Source organism: Cryptomeria japonica, chromosome 8, assembly GCF_030272615.1.
Source record: "Cryptomeria japonica chromosome 8, Sugi_1.0, whole genome shotgun sequence".
NCBI classification, from domain to species: Eukaryota; Viridiplantae; Streptophyta; class Pinopsida; order Cupressales; family Cupressaceae; genus Cryptomeria; species Cryptomeria japonica.
The window spans coordinates 437822566-437845488 of NC_081412.1; positions in this window are offsets into that span (position 1 = coordinate 437822566).

Consider the following 22923-nt stretch of genomic DNA (forward strand, 5'->3'; position numbering starts at 1 on the left):
TGTAGCATTTTATTTATGCAAATGCATTGAGATAAAGTGCCACCAAGCATTGTATACTTGGGATCTTGCACATCTTGTGCCATATTGTACATGCACTACTTATAAAGTGCCATGAGAGGGTTGATGTTTGCCTTTTTTTTCCATCTACCTTTTTCACATGAGTGTTCCTTCTATGAAATTCGCCTCATGATTTATGTCAAGTGAGTGTTCCTTCCATGACACTATGTACTTTCTTTGCACCTTCAATGTTCCTGGTTCTTCATCATGCAGTTCTTGTTGGCCATTCTTTTCAGTGTCTCTATCCCTCTCCCTTTTCAGCATTATGGGGAGGTTTGTCCTATTGTTCTAATGCTTCCTTGGTTCGATTGATCATCTCTTCAGGCTTTGGTGTTTTATGCCATCTGTATCTTAGAGTTCAGTTGTTTGCCTTTGTTTGCCATCTGATTTGAGTAGTGTCATTTGAGGGCACTCATGTAGATTACAATCTTCTCTATCTGGTCATGTTCTATTTCAGTGGAGGTTCTTCAGATCATCAGTTACTCTTTGACACTATTTGCAGTTATTTCACACTTCAATGGTGTTCTTCATTCTCTTATTTTTGTTCCTATCTTCTGGAACACTCTTGTTTGGAGGCTTCTTAGTCCTTCACTTGAGATTTCATCTCTTTTTGGAGAGGATTTTTTTTCCCACACAGTTTTTTCCTTTTTCTCCACTTTACAGAGATTTTATTGTACTTGGGTACCTCATCAGGCTTAGTTGTTGGGACCCATTATTGCTTTCTTGTATTTTTTTCATGCTTTTTTAGTCCTGTTGTTTTTTAGCTACTCCCTAAGTTCATCTTAAGGGGGGGTGTTAGAGTAATCTTTTATTAATACCTAATAATTATTTATTTAATTATTAATCTATTATACTCTATGCTTAAGCTAAACTTAGGAATCTTATAATTCTTTAGGGTTTTCTCCTTTAGGGTTTCGGGTATCTTTTTATATGGATTATGTCTTTGTATTTTCATAACAACTGTAATTATTGAATTGCATTCTTGTTGAACAATCAATATGACTCCTCTTTTTTGGATCTCCGAATTCTGGCCTCCATATCTCTTTTGCTTCTCTCTTTCTGTGGCAGGTTTGCATGCTGGTGATCTTTGGGAGTTGTAGTGTATGTATGTATATATATATGTATATATATGTATATATATACATATATATATATATATATGTATATGTATATATGTATATATGTATATACATACATATATATATATGTATATACATATATACATATATACATATAGATATATATATGTATATATATACATATATATGTATATATATATATGTATATACGTACATGCATATCTATATACATATATACATACATATATATATATATGTATATACATATATACATATAGATATATACATCTATATAGGTATATATATACATATATATGTATATATGTACATGCATATCTATATACATATTTATATACATATCTATACATTTATATACATATATATATCCCCTACTCTCTCTTATACTCTCTCCCTCTCTATGCCCTCTATCCATTGTATAGGCCATCACCTCTCCCTCTTACCATCTCTCTCCCATCTAGGTATCTAGCCTCTCTCTTACCCTCTAGGTATCTCACCTCTCTATCTATCCCCCCTCTAGTTCTCTCCCTCCCTCTCCACCTCTCTCTCTCCATCACCCCTTACCTATCTCCCTTTATGAACTCTCTCCTTGGATTCTCTCTCCCCTCTCCTCTTTATCTCCCATAAACTCTAGACCTATTACTCTCCTTCTCCTCTTTCTCTTTTTCCTCTTTCTCCTCTCTCTAGATCTCTCCTATACTCTCTTCCCCCTCTCTCTCTCACCTTCCCTCCTTATCTCCATATCTATCCTTCCTCCCTTCCCTCCATCTCTCTTATCCTCATATTGTTTCTCTCAACTCTCTCTCCATTATCATGATCAATACCTCTCCCTCCCAACCTCTCTCTTTCCATCCCTATGTCTCTCCTTCCCTTCATCTTTACCTCTCCCTCTTTGTCTCATTACCTACCTCTCTCTCCCCCTCTATCTCCCTCACCTCTACCTCTCCACCGTAGGTCTCTAACCTCTCTCTTCCTAGGCTCTAGATCTCTTACCTCTATATCTCTCTCCTCTCTAATTCTTTCATCTCTCCCTCCTTACCCCTCTTTATCTCTTTGTGAATTTATCTCTCTTATTTTATTCTTTCTCTCTCCCTCACCTATCTACCTCTTCCCCCTCTAGGTCTCTCAGTCACTCCATGCCCACCTCTCCCTCTCTCTTTAGCTCTCTTTTCATAATTCTTCCCTCTCATCTTCTCTCTCCCTTGTATGTGACTTAGATAATAGGTTGTATGATATAAGGTGTAGGGCATAGAGTACAAGATTGATGGTACATAGTTTAGGGTACATATTATTGAGGGTATTGGTCGGATTGATACTTCCCTCTATGTCTCTATCTTCCTCTCTCCCTCTCTCCTGTTTCATCTCGCTCTCCCCTCTCTAGGTCTTTCCCTCCCTTCCTCTCTCTCTATCCATCCTCCATCCCTACCCCACTCTCTCTTATTATCTCTTCCTCTTATTCTCTCTCTCTATTCTCTATGTCATCACCTCTCCCTCCTAACCCCTTTCTCTCTGCTCTTTATGTTTCTCCCTTCATCCCCATCTCGTCTAATTCTCCATCCTTCTATCATTATACACCTCTCTCTATCCCCCTCTATCTATTTCACTACTCTCTCTCCCCCTATAGGTATCTAATGTGCATCCCCCCTTACCTCTCTCTCTCTCTCTTCACTTCTCTATCTCCTCCTTCCCTAGTGTAGTGCCCTAAAATTGCATCCTTTATAATTTTGACCACATTTGGGGCCCTTTCTTTAGTGTTCTCATCTTCACACTTGATCTAGGACCCATTTATTCTTTTACCATGCAATAAATATCATATTCTACCTTTCATAGCACCTTACTCCTAGCCAAAATATGGTGTAGGACCATGTCATGGCACCTTGGTCCTCACTGGGACCATGGTGCAACACCATGGTCCTCCTTAGATGGGCCCTGATTTGAACCCCTTTCCCCATCTCAAATTTGAGTGGGAAACCTTGCTCTATGTTGGCCTATGTCAAAAAATTAACATAATTGACAATGGGAAAGTATATAAGGAGGTCTTCCCCTCTCATTTTGAAAAAAAGGCAAACAATGTGAAAATGCAAGGGATAAGAGGGAGAACTACATTGAAACAATCAATCATTCAAGCAATGAAGCATTCATCATCAAGCATTTTTTAAAGGTTTTCAAGGCTGCATATTCTCCATCTATCCATTGTGGAGCAACATTACATCATTCATTTGCAAGCATGTGTGTGTGATTAGGGTTTTGTCATGCTCATGCCATTTCATACAACATATGTGATTACATTCAAGAAGAAAAGCATCATCATCATTCATTATAGATCTGAGGTATACCTTCCCATCATTTATTTCAAGAATTTGCAATATTTCATTTAAGGTTGATTCTAAACCAGGTTTTGATTTAGGCAAACCCCTATTCCCAACCTTTTTCCCCTTCTTTCTGTGTGCAGGAAATAGGTACAAAGATGTACTCTTTAGAATAAGCCTCATTTACAGAGATGAATCAACCCTTTTAGATGCAAAATTTTTTTGGAGGACCATGGTGTCGCATCCTAATCCTGAATTTTTAGGAGCTTTTTTGAGGGTTAGATTTGACTCGGCTTATACTGCCCAATCCTAGGTTCTCAACTCGATCCCACATTTATAGCTCACTATTTTCTTAGTTTTATCTTCATTTTTTAGCACTTTATCCTATTTCAGCATTTCAACTTACAAAAAAGAGGAAAACTCACAAGGATAAATCATTTCATTCAGTATTTAGTCCTTAATCTGATTTATGACTGAATCTAGTGGATTCCCTTCCCTCTTTTGAATGAAAAGGTTTCCTAAGAAAAATTGATTTGGTGATTTCTCTCTCCTATTTTGCAAATTACCAAATCAAATTTTCCCCTTTACATTTTGGTGAGCTCGACTCCTTACATCTTTAATTCTAATTTTTGTTTTCAGATTTGAGTGTGTATGAAATTTAAAATTCAAGTTTTGATTTACAAGATTGATTTCCTTGCAATATTTGAAAATTTAGAGGTTAAGTTCACGAAAACCCTGATTTTTAAAATTCAAAATTGAGCTTGTGAATTGATTAATTTAGGTTAATTATTTCAGATCTGAGTTTTCTTCAATTTTAAAATTCAAATTTTCATCTACAAGTTCAAATTTCAAATTTAGTGGTTAATTTTAGAAGAAGAAAAAACTAATTTTTAAATTTTTAAAAATTGAGCTTGTGGGTTGTTTAAACTTTGAATTTATCATTTTAGAGTGACTTCAAATTCAAATTTACAATCCTAGATCAAATTTCAATTTCAAATTTAAATTTTAAAATTAATTGGCTAATTAAAAACACCTTAATTTTAAAATTTAAATTAACCTTGTGCAATTCCTAACTTTTTAATTTCCAAACATAAATCCTAGATTTAATTTTAAATTTTAAAATTAAGAGGTTGTTTTTACAAGGCCCTAATTTTAAATTTAATTTTCTTGAGGATAACTTTAAATTTAAATTTTAAAATTAAGAGGTTATTTAACAAAGCCCTAATTTTAAATTTATATTTTTATTGGGTAAATTCAAATCTTTAGTGGGTAATGTTATTAGATTAAGAGGTTATTTTCAAAGCCCTAATTCTAAATTTAAATTTCCTTAGAGGTTGCATAATTTTTCAAAAATCTCAAATCAATTTTCTTATTTAATTGGATAATCATTTTTCTAAAATTTGGCATTATTTAATCATTTTGCAAATTCCAAATTTTAAATGTCAATTTTCAAATTCAAAATTCAAATTTCAAAATTTCAAATTCTCATTTCAAAATTTCATTTCACATTTTTCAAAATTTAAATCTCAAAAAAAATCAATCAATCAAATTTTGTGAATCTCATCAATTTTCATAAATTAAGAGGTTTTATTTATATAATCCTAATTTATTTTCATTAATTTTCTACGACCTAAATTTAAATATACATCATGACAATTAATAGATTTAGTCCATTTGTTGTTTCACATATGATTACATTGCTTTCTATGTACATTTAGTATAATCTATCAAATAATGGCTTCTTTCACTTCATGTTACTTCTTTTCATTCATAGCACTTGGACATATTGCATTCTTCGGATTTCCAAGTTGATTCCTTCTCACAAATTAGATCTCAAAGCTTCCATGTATCATGTATGTTGTTTTATGGTGATGTTTTTGGCAAAATGCATTTCACATATAGATTACCTCAAATATTTTGTAGATCCTAATCCTAGAGATGTTAATGGGAAATATTACACTTGTACCTCTCCTAGTGTATCTAATGTGAATGAAGAAAGATAAAATTATCCTATAAATGATCTCTCTAATGGAGAGAAAGCATTGAAGAGTAACATGGCCTGATCTTCTTCTCATACACATACCCTTGTGCAAGGGGGGCAAGATCAAAATATTGGTGTTCCCATCTCTCTAGATCCTCCTTATTCTCCTAGAGCCTATATCAATCATCAAAAAATTTGTAGAGAAGATGATGTTATGAATTTCATTCATGATCTCTCCCCACATAGCATTAAGTAAACATGAGGCCTTAGATGATAAGCATCTTTCTTCCCAATCTACCAAAGAGGATGTGCATGATAAAAGAAAGGAAAATCCTTCTCCACAAGATAATCCTTCTTCATCTACTAATCCTTTCATTCCTTCTAAGAATCCTTACACTACAAACTTCAAATAAATTTATTATAATGTTCCTTTGCCTTCTCATTTAAAATATTCTGATAGGAGTGGCTTTAACATGATAACAAAACAAGGTTTCATAGGACAAGGACTTGGAAAGTTTAAACAAATAATTCGAGTCCCTATTAACCCTCTTACACAAATCACTACATTGCCTAGGAAAAAATAATAAATCTCCTATGGATGACCTCCTTTGGATTAAATACTCCAAAGATCATCTTGCATGACAACAAGCCATTCACTCTTGTAAAAGTGCTTGTTCTTCAAAAGCTCCTTTTTGTTCATTTCATCAAACTCATGACCATCATGTGATTTTTAAAATTCAATGAAAAAGCTTATTAATAGTGGTAAAGTTAAAATAATTGATGAAAATCATTCTTCTTCTAATAATAACTCTTTTCCTCAATCTCAAAAGAACAAGCCTACAACTATTGATGATCAAGAAAAATTGGCAACTAGAATCTTTTGGAAATTGAAGTATGACAAAAATGTTGTTTTTCCTTTTGTGAAGTTTAGCACTAAACATAAAGAAGGAAGTATATATTGTCTTTTTCATCATGGCACTTCTCATTCTCTTGGAAAGTGTAAAGTATTTAAGGAATTTGATCAAGAATAATATGATCCTGCTCGTATATGTCTTTCAATAGATCTTGCTCTCTTTCTTGGTGAAAAGGTAGTTCTCTAGCACTCCTCTCACCCCATGTTTCTCCTCACCCCATGACACAAGTAGTTAACTTAATTGGGGGCTCTTTGTAATTAGAGGTGGTACTTTTTCAACTCTAAATATCTTGGGGTAGAAACATGACCCTATTTTATCTCTATCTTATCTCTAATCTTCAAAGTTTCATCATGTCCTTTATGGATTGAATTCTTTATAACTTTCTTGCATAGAATTATCCATCATGTGAGTACATATATGTGTCACTTATTAGGACTTATTCTTTGTTTGAAATGACACATCTTTTATGAATAATCTCTCCTAAGAAAATGTGTGATTCTTCCCCCTAATCTATCCCTGTCTTCTTGCTTTGTGGGCAAGGATAGCTTTTCCTTTTCTCTCTTTCTATCTAATGTATCACTATTCCCTTTAGGGGCTTGCATTTTTCATATCTTGATATCCTTTCTTGCATGAAATGGTATGTCTCTTATGACTAATCCCTCCTTAGGGGAATCTGTGATCTTTATTTCTTTCTCTCTCTTTGAAGATTACCTCTTCTTCAGAGTTGTATTTTACATAGGCTAATGTCATTTCTTGCATTGGATATTCAATCATGTGAGAAAATTGTGCATTTTCTTATATTTTATTTCTCTTTGGAAGATGTGTTATTCTTCTCAATTTCCTTACACTTGGGGGGCAATTATTTCTCTCTCTATCTCTCTTATTATCCTCTCTAACTATCCACTTTTCCTTTATTCAGTGGTGTTGGTTTCATGATTTGACGTCATTCCTTGTGTGAAGTTTTTGTTTGCTCAAGGATTCTCTCTTATGCAGGAGGTGTATGTCCTTGGATACAACCTTTTTTTCACTTGGTGATGTATAGTTATCATAAACACACCCCCTCACATTGGTTCAAAAGTGTGTCGTCCTTCATCAAGAATCTCTTTCACCTAACAATAGGGGGAAGGTATAAATACTTGTTCTCCTTCCACTCTTTTGGTAGAAAATGGTATATTTGTTCAAGAAACTCCTCTTGGAGGTAGTTGTCTTTTAAGAAAATATCTCTTCTCCTCCAAGGATCTTCTTAACACTTAGTGCAAGATATCTCTTTTTCAACTATCTTATCCACTCTTTAAGAGTATTTCCTCTCTAGCTTGGATTTAGGACATTTTTTCCTAAAGGATATCTCCTTGGTGTTTGAAGGTTGGTTATCCTTGTTTCTAGATTCCTTAAGACATCAACATAGAACTATGTTGACATCTTAAGGGGGAAGGGCATCCATATCACTCATTTTGTACCATAATTTGCATAACACTTTTGCATGTCTTAAATGGGGTGTTCATTCTCGAAACCAGAGAAAAAATCTTACACGAGATGCTTCACGCCCAAAACCAGACACAACATTTGATATATGTCTTAGACAGGGTAACACATCTCTAAAACCAAAGAAAAAGTCTTACATGGGATGTCCTTGAAACTAGGAATGTATCCATTTCAATTGGTGTTAAACATTCTCAAAACTAGAGCAAAAATCTTGAATGAGATGTTCCCGAAATTGCACATTCGCCCCTTGGCATTTGAATTCACATTACATGTCTTAAATAGGTTGAAGCACACTTGAAACTAGAGGAAACAAAATCTTATACAGGGTTCTATACACTTGAAACTAGACATCACTTGCACACACGCAGGAGGATGAGTTGAACTAGCGAAATAGGGCTAGACTATTCCCACTCTCCTCCCTAACATAGATCACCTAGATGTAAACATCTAGGCGAAAGGCATCTATGTTCTTCTCTTTCTCATCATTCTTTTGATGGATCACCAGGATAAACATATCTAGTATGTATTCATGCTCTCTCTTCTTCCTCTCATGAAATCATAGATTTTCTATTGATAATTCATGGATAATGCTTTCTTTGCTCTTTCATGTGATCACTTATGTTCATGAGATGGCATTTTTCAAGAATGATATTAGTTGTTGAGACATTTTGATATCAAGGAATGTTTGTCTAGTTGACTTGAGGTCTTGTTTTGTGTTATTAGCTTTTGTATCTTGTGTGTCTTTTTGTATCTTTTTGCTTTGTTTTCCTTTTTTGTCTTTGTTTGCCTTTTTGTTTTTGTCTTGTTTTGTATGCCCTTGCATATGTTTGAGTGATTTAAGATCCTAATATTGGGGGCTTGGTTCCTTGAACTTAGTGACATCTTATACTCCTTGTGATTTTGCTTCACATTCCTCATCTTCTTCATCTCTCTTTCTTCTACTTTATAGTGAGTTTACGTAAGCTCATACTCTCGCTAAAGTGGGGGCTAAATGTAGCATCCTAAAATTGAATCCTTTGCAATTTTGACCGTATTTGGGGCCCTCAATTTAGTGTTCTCATCTTCACACTTGATCTAGGACCCATTTATGCATGTACCATGCAATAAATGTCATATTTTAATATCCTACCTTGCATAGCACCTTATCCTTGGCCCAAATATGGGGTAGGACCAGGGTGTGGTGCCTAGTTTGAACCCCTTGCCCAATCTCAAATGTGAGGGGGAAACCTTTCTTTATGTCAACCTATGTCTGAAAATTAACATAATTGATGACGGGAAAGTATATAAGTAGGTCTCCCCCTCTCATTTGAGAAAAAAAAGTGAACAAGGCGGATGCAAGGGATAAGAGGGAGAACTACATTCAAGCATTCATCATCAAGCATTTTTTAGAGGTCTTTAAGGCTACATATTCTCCATCTATCTATTATGGAGCAACATTACATCATTCATTTACAAACATGTGTGTGATTAGGGTTTTGTCACATTCATGCCATTTAATACAACATATGTGATTACATTCAAGAAGCAAAACATCATCATCATTCATTGCAGATCTGAGGTATACCTTCCCATCATTTATTTCAAGCATTTACAATATTTCATTCAAGTTTGATTCTAAACTGGTGTTTGACTTAGGCAAACCCCTATTCCGAACCTTTTTCTCCTTCTTTCTATTTGTAGAAAAAAGGTATAGAGCTATACTCTTCAAAATAAGCTTCATTCACAGAGATGAATCAACCCTTTTCAATGCGTTAAAAAGTTCAAAGGACCATGGTGCTACGTCCTGGTCTCAAATTTTTAGGATCTTTTTCAAGGGTTAGATTCGACTCAACTTATATTTCTTAATTCTAGGTTCTTAGCTCGATGCCACATCTATAGCTTACTATTTTTTGTTTTATCTTCATTTTTTAGCACTTTATCCTATTTCAACATTTCAACTTACAAAAGAGAGGAGAATCCACAAGGATCAATCAATCTATTTAGTATTCAGTCCTTAATCTAATTTGTGACTGAATCTATTGGATTCCCTTGGCTCTTTTGAATGTAAAAGTTTACCAAGTGAAATTGATATGGTGATTTCTCCCTCCTATCTTGCAAATTGCCAAATCAAATTTACCCTTTTACACCTAGGTCTCTCAATCCTTCCATGCCTTTAAATTCCTTCATCAATTCTCTCTCTTTCTTTCTCTCTCTCTATCTATTTGATATAAGGTTTCTAGTATATAAATTCTTTAGGGTATAGGTTTTAGGGAATAGAGTCGAGGAAATGATAGATCTAGGGAAGGGAGAATGGTAAGGGAGGAGGGAGATAACTAGAGAGGGTGCATATAGATATATGAGAGACCATGATGTTGACATTCTACACTCTTATGAGAATAGTTGATGTTGTCATTGATGGGAACGAACTGGCAATCACCTGGAAACCCACTGCCAGTTACCGACACCAACAATAGACTTCTACATACACCGATAGGTACTTCACCAACAACAGCAACAATGCATACTGAGGCTCAAGTTGACATGGAATAAAATTTTGTTTATTGTTTTATAATGTAATTATCGCTTGTAAAAGTCGACATGGCATATTGTAAAAGACTCATATATGTATGAGATCATATAGGTCATTTTGATATGAAGTGAGAGAGAGGATAGATGATATTTTTGTATAAGGTGATATAGTTGACAATGAAGGTTTTGGTTATAGACTAAGCTTAAACCAGTACTGAACCTAGAATAGTTGATGCTGATCTGAAGTAGTACATTGTATTGGATTTTGATAATCCATTTTGTAGTTGAGCAGTGAGCTCTAGGCTACCAGTCTTCCTGCATGTGCAGGCCCCTCATTGTAAGTAATATTTATTCATTGGCCAGTGAGTGAATATGGTGGGTCACAAATCCCACCGAGGTTTTTCCTACACCAGGTTTCCTCGTTAATATCTTGTGTTATGGTGTGTTCTCTATGTTGTCTCTATTATTCTTATTTGCTACATTAATTCTTATTTACCGGTACACTGTTTTGGGATACAAAGTTCTTAATAAGGTTAAATATTCTGCTAACCAGTTAGACATTGATTCACCCCCCCCCCTCTCAGTATCTTTGGGATTGTCATTGATTCTAACAATTGGTATTAGAGCCTGGTCCTCTATTTTCAAAAGCCTAACAACTTGAGGAAGATTCTAACACTGGTACAGATGGAGAACTTAAGAAAACAATTAGAAGGAGCTCTTGTAGATTATGATGCAGAGAAATTGAAGAATATCAAACTTGAAGATGATCTAAGGACTGCACAAGAATTCATTAAAGGACTTTAGGAGAACTTTTCTATAGCACAAAATAAAAGAAAAGAACTGCATGCGAAGATGCAGAAAGATGATGATGAAAAGGAAACTCTTAGAGAACTTGCAAACAAGTTGAGACAAGAAAACAATAATATGAAGAATGAAATGCAAGATATGACTCTGAGGTTATGTAAAGATATTGAAGATAGGAAGAAGAATGAAGAAGACTTGACTAGGAGACTCAATGATGCTGGAAATGAAAATCTAAGACTTAGTCATGAAAATGACATGCTAAAGATAGATTTGATTCACATGCAACATGATAAAACTGAGCTTATGAGACAAAAGGAAATTCTGGAAAATGAGTTGGCTACTGCAAATAAACACAAAGACAAATTCAAGAAAGTTCAAAGGAGCTTGATGACATGCTGAAAAGTCAGAAACGTAATGGAGATACTAATGGACTTGGATTTGAATTTGGAGAAAGTTCTGAACCTGCAAACAATCTAGATCAGAACAAACCAGTAAGACAACCTAATGCTTATAAGTTTAATGGTAAACGTTTCAATTGCACCAAATATGGTCATAGAGAAAATCAATGTAGATTCAAAAATAATCAGAATATTAATGCACCCACCGGTCAATGTTCCAAATGCAACAAACTTGGTCATAATTTAGAAAATTGCAGAATGAATGTGAAATATTATGTTTGTGGAAGATATGGACATTTATCTAATCAATGCAAAACACAAACCGGTGTAGGATATGAAAATGCTATTCAGAGGAATAATGTGACTTGTTATGCTTGTAACAAAATTGGACATATTGCTCTATTTTGTAGAAGCAAAACTTCACCGACAAACACTAAAGGATCTAGTTTGAAAGGCAAAGAAAAGGTAGATGAGGTAAAGCAAGAATTTTAAAAACAATGGATTAAGAAGAGAGATCGAAAGTTGATGAAACTATCTCTATACTGGTAGAATAGAGTAATCCTCCACTGGCAGGAGATTCTTCATCCAACTAAGAAGTAACCCTTTGGGGGTACTGCAGTAAGTTGAAAATCATGTAGATTACCCTCGGTTGATGGTGAGAAGATAGATTTCTTCCTTACCAGTAGATGTGTTAAGTTTTCACTTAACTGATGAGCATTTAATGCAATTGGTGGAAAAAATATCATTATAAATCAGCTAATTTCCCTCATTTTTGACTCACCAAACGTTGAAATTAGCAGAGAGCATGAAAACTGAGCGAAGGCATTCAAGGCAAAGGTGTGGAGTGATTTCTTCAGGCATTCAGAATATTTTCAAGCAGTAAAAGGTATTTTTCAATGGCCTCTTCTTCTACTCCTGAGTTTATTTCGAACCCTACCATTGTGGAAAATATGAAACACCCTAGGCCTGTGTTTAAGATAATTCCTGAAATTGCTAAGTAAGATGACTCTGCAGGGGCATTTTTGAAAATTCCTAAAGGTGTAGCATTTGCAGAAGACCCTAGGATTTATATACATTGCAATATAGAAGAACTAGGTTCTGAAGAATCGATGAAAATGTTTACTAAGGTAATTTGTGATGAACATGGTGCTGTTAAACCCAAACATAAAATTATGGAAACTTTAGGTTTTGTGGAAATTCTGAATATCCCTCAATTTCTAGAAGTAGTAAGGATTATATTGAGTAGAGCACATGTAGAATTATTATGGTTGGATTTTGTCTGCAAAATAACCTGGAAAGCAATTAGGGCAATAACTGGTTTACCCTCAACCGACAGTAGACCTGATAAAACAAAGAATATTCCCAACAACAAGGTGATAAGCCTAACCGGAGCAACATCTGACAATAGATCACTGAGAGTAAATGATATTAAGGACATCAATGTGAGATTTGTAAGTATGGTTCTAAGTTACAAGGCCACACATACCAACAGACTCAACTATGTTTCTAGTCTTTGTATACACAATGCTTATGAGATGGTAAACAACAATGCAGTGATAGATGTGTGTGAATGGATAAAAGATGAGCTTATTGACAATTTGAAAAAGATTAAAGGAGATAAGAAAGGGACATTCTACTTTTGAAATCTTTTGGTATGCTTGATGTTGTATTTCACTAAAGAGATCCCCGGTACAGGACCTAAAGACTTTGGTTATGATATACCAATAGGAAAGAAACTACATGAAGCTTTTATTGGCATGGGAACTGCTAGAGACAACAACATAATAGACTACTTTAAAACTTTCCAAGTTAAAATGAGAACTAGAGAAAGGTTACCACAGAGTGTAGTAGACAAATATAACAAAGAGATTTGTTTTGTTATCAAAAGAGATGAGACATGGATGGAGGCAGTACTCCCTAGGACTATTTGGGTCACTGAGATGGGATATGAAGTAGATATTACTATTCTAGAGACATATGCTAAAGCTTTACTAGAAGCACTGAGAGAACCATCAGAAAAAGTCTTTGGTAGTGCTGAGACTATTGAAGGAGATGTAAATTTGTTGAAGAAAAGGAAGAAAAGAGAAAAATTCATTAGAGATGCTTCTAAGAAAGTGAAGGAAATCAAAGAAAATGTCATGAACCTTAGTGGCATATCGACTAGTGAGCTTGAAGGACTTCAACCGGAGGCACATATTTCACCGGTTGACACATCTTTTGGAACTGACAGTGAGAAGGCAACATAGTTTAAAAGAGTTGAAAGGAGGAAGATAAAACCTTCACCAGTACCCTCTCCTTCACCTAAGAGAAAAAGGACTCTGAGAAAGAAACAATAGACAGTAAGGGGACCACCCAAGAAACTGACACCAAAGAAGAAACAAAAACCCGTTACCCCTTCTTTGAATGAGATAATTGATGATGGAAATTTGGATAATGTGCACAAACTATATAATGCATTTAATGATTTTTATAGGGAAAGCATTGAGAATAGTATTATTTTACACTTGGACATATATAAGAAGGTTCTAATTGAAGTTGTGGATGATTTACCTAATGAACTCTATAGAAAATTGGAAGCAAAAAGGATAGCAGTGATGGAATTAGACAAGAAACTAAAATTTGAAAAACTTCTAGCTGTACATCCTGTTAATTCAAAAGAAGAAATTGATTAATTTATTTCTGAGGCTAACCAATCCATTTTTGCTAGTGGGCACCGGCAAGTAAGCTTAATGGCAGGAAGAGTAAAAGAGATTGTAGATGAAACTATAGATAATTGGGATATATTTTTTGTGGAGAAGGAAAAACAAGAGGAAATGAACCAACTGAAAAAGACATTTAAAGTGTATCAGAAGGACAAGGACAAGGGCAAAGGAAAAATTGGTGGAATTCCAAACATCAAGATTACTGACAATCTACCCTCACCACCTTTGGATACTGCACCGGTACAAAGATTATCCACCGGTTATTGACACTGAAGGTGTTACACATGATGACACAAATCTTGAATCTGAGATACTCTTTACCATGAATGTGGATACTCATAAAGTAAATATTATTGTGGACAAGGACAATTTAGAGGTTAAGGAAGACAATGTTGATGTTGGCATATGCACACTCCAATGAGACATTGTAGGTGATTGAAGGTTTTGTCATTGATGGAAACCTTACAATCCTATGACACCAGCAAGGCAATCCACCAGCACCAGCAAAGTTAGACTCTACACCGGCACTTAGACCACTGGCACCAGCAGTGAAAGGAAGCATACCGACATAGAAGCTGACAAGAATTTTGTTGTTAATATATTTTGTTTATTATTGTAAAATCATTGTAAGATGACTTGGCAAGTTGTAAAATGACTCTTATATAAGAGAGATCATTATAGAACATTTTGTGAGAGATAGAGGAATATAATCAAGCAAAATAAGGCAGACCTATTATGTGAAATATAGGTTAAGGGTTTATGTAAGAAGCAGAGCAGAAACCAGTACTGGATCTGGCATTATAGATGCTATTTTGAAGTAGTACAAGACATTGGATTTATATAACCCATTTTGTAAGTCAATGAGACTTCCATTTTGTAATTGAACAGTGAGCTCTAGGCACTTGGCCTTCCTGCATGTGTAGGCCCCTCTTGTAGCAGTAATATTCTCTTATTGGCTAGTAAGCGAATATTGTGGGTCACAAATCCCACTGAGGTTTTTTCCACACCGGGTTTCCTCATTAAAATATTGTGTTATGGTATGGTTTTCATATGGTTTCTTTTGTCTCTGTTTATTGCATTACTTTCTGTTTACCAGCACACAGTATTAATATGCTCTACATGTTTTAAGTTGAGAAAATATTACAACCGGTGAGATACTGATTCATCCCCCCCTCTCAGTATCTGTGGGAATCCTAACAATTAGTATCAGATCTTAGTCCTCTATTTTCAAAAGCCTAACAGCTTCAGGAAGATCTTGACACCGGTAGAGATGGAAAACTTGATGAAGCAACTTGAAGGAGCTCTCTCAGACTATGATGTAGAAAAATTGAAAAATATCAAATTTGAAGATGATCTAAAGGCTGCTTAGGATATCATTCAAGCACTTCAAGAAAATATTACTATTTCAAGAAACAAGAGAAGAGAACTTTGTGAAAAGATGCAAAATGAGAACGATGAAAAAGAAACTCTTAATGATATGATAAACAAGCTGAAGCAAGAGAACATGACAACAAAGAATGAGATACAAGATATGATTATGAGATTCTATAAAGAAATTGAAGATAGAAAGAAGAATGAAGAAGATTTGACTAGAAGACTAAGTGATGCTGCAAATGAGAACACAAGATTTAGCTATGAAAATGATTTGTTGAAGACAGATCTGATGCACACACAGAATGACTCAAATGAACTGATGAGGCAGAAAGAAGTCTTAGAAAGAGAACTAGATACTGCAAATCAACATAAAGAGAAATTCAAGAAAAGCTCAGAAGAACTTGGTAACTTGCTGAAGAATCAAAAACGTAAAGGTGACACTTGTGGAATTGGCTCTGAAGTTGGTGAAAGCTCCGGTACTGCAGCCACATAGGATCATAGCAAACCGGTAAGACAACCTACTATTATAAATTCAATGGCAAATGCTTTAACTGTAACAAGTATGGTCATAGAGAAAATCAATGTAGATCTAGAAATTATCAGAATACCAATGCACCCACTGGTCAATGTTCAAAATGCAACAAAGTTGGTCATAACTCTGAGAATTGCAAAATGAATGTGAGATGTTATGTTTGTGGAAGATTTGGAAACTTATCTAATCAATGTAGAACACAAACCAACATAGGTTATGGAAAGGCTATTTAGAGAAATAATGTGACTTGTTATGCATGTAACAAAATTGGGCATATTGCTAAATTTTGTAGAAGCAAGTCCTCATCGGTAGACAACAAAGGCCCTAGTTTGAAAGGAAAAGAAAAAGTTGAAGAAGTTAAGAAAGAATTCTCAAAACAATGGATCAGGAAATTAGAACTGAATAGTGTTGGGAATACTCCTCCATCGGTAGAACCAAGAAGCACTCCACCGACATGAGTCTCTTCATCAAATTGAAGAAATTTCTTTGAGGGCTTGGCAATCAATGAGACATATGCTATTATTCCCTCGGTTGATGGTAAGAAGTTGAATTCACTTCTATACTGACAAATAAAGTTAAGTGATTACTTAACCGGCATGCATTAAATGTGGTAGTTGGAAAATTGACATTATAAATTAGTGTTTTTGGCTCCATTTCACTTCACCGAGCATTCAAACATTTGAAGAGTGCAAAATTTCCAGAGCTAAGGCATTTCAAGCAAAGAGGCAAAGCATTTTAGCAATCAATCTTTCCAAAGATAGAAAAAGGTATTTATCATGGCATCCTCTTTTGTACCTGAATTCATAGAAAACCCTACTGTACGCCCTAGGCCCGTATTTCAGCTAGTTCCTAAGATAGCTAAAAAGGATGATAATGTTGGTGCATTTTCCCAAACCCCAAAAGGAGTTGTTTTTGCAGAAGACCCTAGAATTTATATCCATTGCCATATAGAAGAATTAGGAGATGAAGAAATCAAAAACATGTACAAGACTATCATATGTGATGACTCCAGAAATGTAAACCTGAACACAAAATTATTGAAACCCTAGGATTCACTGAGATCCTCTACATTCCATACTTTCCTAAGGAAGTGATAAGGATAGTATTGAGCAAGGCACATGGAGAATTTTTCTGGCTACATTCAATTCATAAAATTACCAAGGAAGTTGTGAAAGCTGTAATAGGGTTACCTTCCACCGGTAATAGACCAGATAAGACAAAGAAGGTCTCAAATGACCTGGTAATGAACCTAACAAGTGCAACATCCGACAAAAGGTCCTTAAGGGTAAATGATGCAACTGACATAAATATGAGATTCATTAGCATGATTTTAGGTTACAAAACAACACATACAAACAGACTTAACTCAGTCTCCAGTTTATGCATAAAAAGTGCACATGATATAGTAAATGAGAATGTGAAAATTGATGTATGTGAATGGTTAAAGGATGAATTGATTGACAATTTAGGGAAGATCAAGAAGGATAAGAAAGGAACATTTAGATTTGGCAACTTACTTGTATGCTTAATGCTACACATAACCAAATAGGTACCCGGTATAGGTATCAAGAACCTTGGATTTGACATACTGGTAGGGAAATAGTTATCAGACTTGTTCAACAACATGGGTGAAAGCAAACAAAAGAATATTGATGAGTATTTTCAAGCACTAAAGGCCAAAATGAACAAAAGAGTCAGACTGTCATAGGAAATTATTAACAAATACAAATATGATATATGTTTTGTGATTAAAAAGGATGAGATCTGGATGAAAGTAGTTATCCCAAGAACAATTTGGGTTACTGAGATGGGTTATGAGATAGATGATCACATCATTGAAACATATGCTAAAGCCCTTCTAGAAGCACCCAAGGAACCTAAGGAAGAGGTATTTGGTAGTGTTGAGACCATTGAAAGCCAAATTCAATCTAAGAAGAGAGTAAAGAAAGTTGAAGCAACTATGAGAAGAGGTTCAAGGAAGGCTAAGGCTATCAAAGAAGATGTACTAAAACAAACTGGTATCACTGAAGATGAGTTACATGCACAACAACTAGAAACTCACCTTTCACCGGTAGCAACTTCTTCAGAAAGTGACATGCTAGCTGAATTTAAAAGAGTTGTGAGGAAAAGACAACCTTCATCGGTATCCACACCTTCACCTAGAAGAACCAGGCAAAAACAATAGGCACTGAGGCCCCCAGTCAAAAAATCTACTCCTAAGAAGAAAAAGTTGACACCAAAGAAAAGGACTCAACAAAATTATTCTTTGATTGACAGACTGTTGGATGAAATCACAAAAGAAGGAAAACTTAAAAACATCAACAAACTATATGACTCACTATCAGTTGATGATAAAGAAAAGGTTGAAAACAGTGTTATTTTACACTTGGATATCTACAAAAAGTTCATGATGCAAGTTGTAGATGAACTACTTGATGAACTATTCAAGAGATTGGAAGCAAGAAGACAATCTATTGTAGAACTTGACAAGAAAATTAAAGTTGAAAAATTACTTGTTGTTTACCCAGTTAACTCACCGAAGGAGATAGATGATCTAATTGCAGAAGCCAATCGGTCAGTATTTTCTACTGCACACTAGCATATTGCACTAATGGTTGGAAGAGTAAATGAGGTTGCAGAAGAAACTAAAAATGCATGGGATATATTCCTTGTTGAGAAGGAAAAATGGGAAAAATATAGAAACCCTAAACCAATAAAGGTATATCAGAAAGACAAGGATAAAGGTAAAGGCAAGGTTTGTGGTCCTCCAAACATCAAAATAAGAGATCCCCACCACCTCTAGTTACTCCACCGGTAACTACAACTGAAGATCAACCGGCAGATGAGAGTATGGATATAGAGGATACAAATCCTAATCCTGAGGTCTTATACATAGTTGATGTTGATACTCAAAAGGTCAACATTATGATAGACAAGGACACAACCGGTAACACAGATATGGCTAGTGAGCCATCGGTAGCTGACAACATTGATAATACTGAAGGTAAACCGGTAGATGGGAAAACAAAACAACAAGCAGAACAACAAATAGAGCAACAGGCTTCGGAACAACAATAGGTTCATGTGGAAATAGTGCCACCAGCAATAGGAGAACAACAAAAACCTTTGCTTAAGGAAATGGAAACACAAACTGACCTACCAGAGGTCACTGTAAGCAAGGATATTGCTCCCACCGATGGAATTCGCAATGTTAGCTCTTCAACTGAAGGATTTAAATCAACAAATGTAACTGAAGTTCTTTTGGACTCCATTAAGAAAATAACAGATTGCAGTTCACAGGCATATAAAGCTATAGATGACACAATTCCAGTTTTGAAGATGATAGTTCCAAAATGCAATGTAGATAATAAGGATTCGTTGAGCCAACTTGACACTTTGTCTAAGTACATTACTGACAACATAGTGACAATTGAACAAATAAAGGAGGAAGCATTCAAAGAGAGGTTAGAAAAGGAAAAACATAAATTCTTTGAGGAACAAATAAAGAAGTGTACAAGGCAGTTTGACACACTTCTACTGGAACTGTGCAACACGCTCAAGGAGTCCAAAACTTTGTACAAAGACACTTGTAAGACAAAATTTTTGATAGTTGACATAGACAAGAAAATGAGCAAGATACAGGAGGAAATTAATAAGCTAGCTGACAATTTTATTAATTCATCTTATTCATTATCAATTTTTGAGCAAAAGATAATAGGTTTTGAGGAAGAATTACTGAAGTTAGAGAGATAAAAGGAGAGAATAATAAACAAGGCTAAGAATATGAGATTAAGACTAAGTCCAAGACTGGACTATCTAGCATCCCTGAGGAAGGAAATATCTGAGGCACTAGTACAAGGACAAAAAACACTGGCAGAGCATATGCAGCACCTCACCAGTACAGTTCAAAGAATAAAGGCAACAATAAAAGATAGTAAGAAGTTTTTGGAAAGCATAAATTTGGTTTTGGCGGGTCTTTTTCAAATTGTAACCACCTAGTTACAAGGTTGAGATAGAAAACTACAACTCTATTGACACTTTGACAACCTTTGTCATTGATGCCAAAGGGGGAGTAGTAGTATGAGAAAATAATCGGCAAAAGACTTATCTACTCAGGGGGAGCTCACATATTTTTGGTACACAATTTTTTGATTACAAGTTTTGGATACACTTTTTGAATTTTCTCATGAGTGTTGCCATCAATGCCAAAGGGGGAGATTGTTGGCATATGCACACTCCAATGAGACATTGAAGGTGATTGAAGGTTTTGTCATTGATGGCAACCTTACAATCCTATGACACCGGCAAGGCAATCCACCAACAACAACAAAGTTACTCTACACCGGCACTCAGACCACCAGCACTGGTAGTGAAAGGAAGCATACCGGCATAGAAGCCGACAGGAATTTTGTTGTTAATATATTTTGTTTATTATTGTAAAATCATTGTAAGCCAACTTGGAAAGCTATAAAATGACTCTTATATAAGAGAGATCATTGTAGAACATTTTGTGAGAGATAGAGGAATATAATTAGGTGAAATAAGGCAGACCTATTATGCAAAATATAGGTAGAAGCAGAGCAGAAACTGGTACTAGATCTAGCATTATAGATGCTATTTTGAAGCAGTACAAGACACTAGATTTATATAATCCATTTTGTAAGTCGGTGAGACTTCAATTTTGTAATTGAGTAGTGAGCTCTAGGCACTTGGCTTTCCTGCATGTGCAGGCCCCTCTTGTAGCAGTAATATTCTCTTATTGACCAGTAAGTGAATATTGTGGGTCACAAATCCCACTGAGATTTTTCCCACATGGGGTTTCCTCATTAAAATATTGTTATGGTGTGTTTTTCATGCGGTTGCTTTTGTCTCTATTTATTGCATTACTTTCTATTTACCGGTACACGGTATTAATATGCTCTACATGTTTTAAGTCGAGAAAATCTTACAACCGGTTAGATATTGATTCACCCCCCCTCTTAGTATCTGTGGAAATCCTAACAGTTGATAGTGGCAACATGGTAGGAAAACCGGTAGAAACTATTGAAGTTGAGATCCCAACTCAAACAGAGCAACCATCATAAACTGGAAAACCTACTAAAGGTAAAGATGCTGGCACAGGGCCACTAGAGACAGAGATACCGATAGTTGAACTTTCAAGAAAACAATCTGAGGCAGAGGTACACACTGAAATAGAGAAACCAACAATCACTAAGACATTAAAACAGTATGAGAAACCTTTGTAGGTTGAGATCCAAACCTAGACTGATCCACCAAAGGAAAATGCAAGTAAAATGGTTACAACTGATGGAAGCACAAAGGTAATAAAGGTAATTGGTCAAACATCCGACACATCTACAAGTGAATTCAAACCTACAATGTTACAGAGCTACTTTTGGATTCAATCAAGAAGATAATGGATTGCGATGCATTGGCCTACAAGGCAATTGATAACACTAAACCTATTCTTAAATTGATTGCACCAAATTGTAACATAGATCATATTAAGGATTCTTTAGGTAAATTGGAAACATTGTCCAAATTTATTGCTGACAATGTAATAACCATTGACAAAGTGAATGAGGACACAATAAAGGAGAGAGTTGAAAAAGAGAAGGACAAATTCTTTGAAGACACCATAAAGAAGTGTACAGAAAACTTGAAGACATTATTACCGACACTTAACTCTACAATTTTGGAGTACAAAGAGCTTTATAGGGAAACATGAAAACCTCACCTTCTGACAGAGGACATAGATAAAAAGATCATTAGAACACAGAAAGAAATTGATGACATAGCTGATAATATAATTGGTTCATCTAGACATATATCAGTTTTTGAGCAGGAAATGGCATGTTTTGAAGAAAAAATAGACAAACTTGAGAAAGAAAAGGCAAGGATAAGGTCTAATGCCCGAGAACTTAAAAATAAACTTGGTCCCAAGTTGGACAATCTTATTTCTCAAAGAATTGAAATATCTAAGGCATTACTTCAGGGAGAGCGATCACTGGAAGATCACATGCACTATCTCACCAGCATGATCCAACAGACTGAGGCAACCCTAAATGACAACAAAAGGTTTATGCAGAGTCTAAATCTAGTTTTGGCAGATATTTTTTATATTGTAACCAACCGGTTATAGACTTTGAGGTGAAATTTTTGCACTCGTTTGACTATTTTTGACAACCTTTGTCATTGATGTCAAAGGGGGAATAGTGGAGAGAAAAATTTCTTATTCAGAGGAGATCATTTCCTCAGGGCGAGCACATCTTTTTGGAAACTTTTTGGACTTCAGTTTTTGGATTTTTCTCATGAGTGTTTCCATCAATGCCAAAGGGGGAGATTGTTAGCATTCTACACTCTTATGAGAATAGTTGATGTTGTCATTGATGGCAACCAACTAAAAATCACCTAGCAACCCACCGATAGTTACTGGCACCGACAAAAGACTTCTACATACACCAGCAGGCACTTCACCAGCAATGGCAACAATGCATACTGACACTCAAGCCGACATGGAATAAACTTTTATTTATTATTTTATAATCTAATTATCTCTTGTAAAATATGACATGACATATTATAAAAGACTCATATATGTATGAGATCTTAGAGGTCATTTTGATATGAAGTGAGAGAGAGGATAGATGATATTTTTGTATAAGGTGATATAGTTGACAGTGAAGGTTTTGGTTATAGATTGAGCTTAAACCGATACTAAACCTGACATAGTTGATGTTGATCTCAAGTAGTACATTGTATTGG